Raw genomic sequence first — 3,594 nt, forward strand, 5'->3', positions numbered from 1 at the left:
CTCTTTTTATATATATATATATATATATATATATATATATATATATATATATATATATATATAATGTGGTGGGCATCCCCTGTGTAAATGACACCTATGGATTTATTGGATTTTCTGACCTTTTAGTCCCATACGCACCAGCACGTACCTTGAGATCCTCGGGCAGAGGTCTGTTGTCTGTTCCAGAGTCTCGACTGAAAACTAAAGGGGACAGAGCGTTTGCTGTCAGGGCCCCGAGGCTCTGGAACAGCCTGCCCGAGGAAATCAGGTCGGCTGAGTCAGTGAACTCTTTTAAGTCCCTTCTTAAAACATACTTTTATAGGAGAGCTTTTCCCGATCTTATTCGACTTTATTTTATCCCTTTTATTTTATTGTTTTTTACTAATTTTATATTAAATTTTCATGCTCTTATCTTTTTTTTTGTATTATTCTTTACACTTGTTAAAGCACTTTGTAACTTGTTTTTGAAAAGTGCTCTACAAATAAGGATTATTATTATTATTATTATTAAGAATGGGGGTGATGTGTTCCCTTCTTTGAAGCTGATGATACACGGGGAAACTTTTTGAGCAATGTTGCCGGGCAATCTTGCTTGTGGCAAGCCCGACTATGTTTTGAATGGATAGCGGTGGGGTGGGGCGAGTGGCAGAGTGATTATGGTAGTAATCTTTTCTCATTACCGTTGATGGCAACATTGCCCAGCACCATTGCTCTAAAAGTTGCTCCGTGTATCATCAGCTTTACTCCTAGAGAATTCTCTCTAGAATCATCAACGAGACATTTCAAGACCCCGGCAGCCTTCCTCTTACAGCAGACTTTCCGTCCGGTCTGCATCTACACCATCTGCACCAGTTACAGCATCCCTCACTTGACTTGAACCATAGCCGTCACATCCACGCTCGCTCTCTTCGGTTTCATTTGCAATTGAGTCATTCCTCAAACAACACCGCTTTCTACCAAAGTGATACGAAGTCCAAAGGGAAAAGGCAATACTCAGTAAAAGACACAGTAGTGGTAATAATACATTTAGTTTCTTTATTAGAATATAATTTGGGGTGGCCAGGCTTCCTTTGACCTCCGACAGTATGTTCACCACCTCTGACTGTGTGTGTCTGCTGTTTGGTGGTGGTTTTTTTTGCTGAAAACGGCTGCCTGTTGATGAGAATAGTGAGTGTAAACCAAAACAGTGAAGTTGGGGCCTTAAAACCAAAACTATTAATTAAAAGACATATCATAGAGTTGAGAGGAACTACAGAGTCAAGTGATAATTCTCTGTGGATTTGTGACTGTGATGACCCCTTTACACATCACACACTGTAATTTGGTCAATTGTTTTTATTATAAAAAGTATTTCTTGATTAAATAATGGAATCTAAAGGAACACTAAAAGTCATGACAGACACTCTCAACAAGAACCCCCCCCCCACACACACACACACACACACACACACTGTCAGCAATGATTGCATCACATGTTGGTGTGTGGCGGCTGCATCATGTGTTTATGCTGAAGCTTGTTTTTCTTGACACCTCGGACACAAATCCATGCAGGTGAGAAACTTCCTGTCCGGAGGGGTTCGGCACACCACCGTTAGAAACAGCTAACAGGCTGCATAACGGTGTTCACAGAGAGGCAAATTAAATCTTGAGGGAATTAATATGTGTGTGTGTGTGTGTGTTTGTTGGATCTTCTAATGGCCACAATACATGGGGGAAATTTCAGAGGTGTAGAGTAAATGATCGTTTCTACCAACAAACACTGATCTATAGAGAGATGAGTTTTTGCACTTCAGGTTAGCTCTGCTCATTAAGTCATTCACACTAACTTTGTTTCATTTTGCTGAAAACATTTTGAATCATGTATTTCCTTTTACTCCCTTAAGGTTGTATTCCCTAATAGCTTAAGTCTGGAGTTTCTGAAGTTGGGATACTTTGCTTCATGTGTTACCTCAGCCCTCCCTGTGTTTCTCTCTAATTCAAATTCTAAGAGGTAGAACTGGGCCTTTTCTGCGAAAAAAAACCAAACAGAAAATAAACATTTAAAAATAGGTTATGTACAATAAATAAACTGAATTTGGTTTTCCAATTTAATTTGCTACAATACTATATGTGGATGAAAAAAAAGAATTCTGCTAATGATATAACATGCCTTTCTACACTGAACAAAATTATAAATGCAACCCTTTTTTTTGCCCCCATTCATCATGAGCTGAACTCAAAGATCTAAGACTTTCTTTATGTGCACAAAAGGCCTATTTCTCTCAAATATTGTTCTCAAATCTGTCAAAATCTGTGTCAGTGAGCACTTCTCCTTTGCTGAGATAATCCATCCACCTCGCAGGTGTGGCATATCAAGATGCTGATCAGACAGCATGGGTATTGCACAGGTGTGCCTTAGGCTCGAAAATGTGCAGTTTCACTGTATTGGGGGCTCCGGGGGGGTCCGGAAACCAGTCAGTATCTAGTGTGACCACCATTTGCCTCACACAGTGCAACACATCTCCTTCGCATAGAGATGATCAGGTTGTTGATTGTGGCCTGTGGAGTGTTGGTCCACTGCTCTTCAATGGCTGTGCAAAGTTGCTGGATATTGGTAGGACCTGGAACACGCTCTTGTTCCTGACAGTTTGTGCAGAAATTCTTTGGTTATGCAAACCCATTGTTGCAGCAGCTGTCCGGGTGGCTGGTCTCAGATGATCTTGGAGGTGAAGAGGCTGGATGTGGAAGTCATGGACTGGTGTGGTTACGCCTTTGGAGATGGCTTATGGGAAATGAGAGAAATTATATTCACAGACAACAGCTCTGGTGGACATTCCTGCAGTCAGCACGCCAATTACACGCTCCCTCAAAACCTGCGACATCTGTGGTGTTGTGCTGTGTGATGGAACTGCACATTTTCGAGTGGCCTTTTATTGTGGCCATCCTAAAGTGTTGCATTTATAAGTTTGTTCATTGTATGTGACAGGCCATCAAAAACATCACAGGATACAAAAGCAGGAGCTCCCCCATCATGTGTGAGGCCACATTACCAGATGAACTAAACACCTTTTATGCTCGCTTTATCTCCTCAACAAAGAGTCAGCTGTAAAGTCTACTCCACCTCCAGAGGACCGGCCACTGTCAGTATCCACAGCAGATGTGAGGAGAGTCCCACTGAGAGTGAATATGAGTAAATCAGCTGGGCCTGATAACATTCACAATGCTATACATGTCAGAGGTCGCACGCCTCTGGAACAGCTAGAGGTTAAGTGTCTTGCTCGAGGATATATTGGTGGATGTGTCACAGTGGGGATTTGAACCCATGTCTCTCACACCAAAGGTGCGTATCTTAGCCACTGCACCATCACCACCCCATTTACAACCTCTCAGTGTCTCAGGAGAGGGTTCCCATCTGCTTCAAGACAGCCACCACCGTTCCTGTACCTAAAAATCTGCAGATTCTAGTCTGAACGACTACCGCCCTGTGGCTCTCAAACCCATTCTGAGGAAATGCTTTGAGAAAGTGGTTCTTCAGCACATTAAAACAACATCCCAGCCAGCCTGGAGCCTCACCAGTTTGCTTTTAAAACCAACAATCTCCATTGCCCTCCACTC

The sequence above is a fragment of the Micropterus dolomieu genome, linkage group LG07, assembly GCF_021292245.1.
Source record: "Micropterus dolomieu isolate WLL.071019.BEF.003 ecotype Adirondacks linkage group LG07, ASM2129224v1, whole genome shotgun sequence".
NCBI classification, from domain to species: Eukaryota; Metazoa; Chordata; class Actinopteri; order Centrarchiformes; family Centrarchidae; genus Micropterus; species Micropterus dolomieu.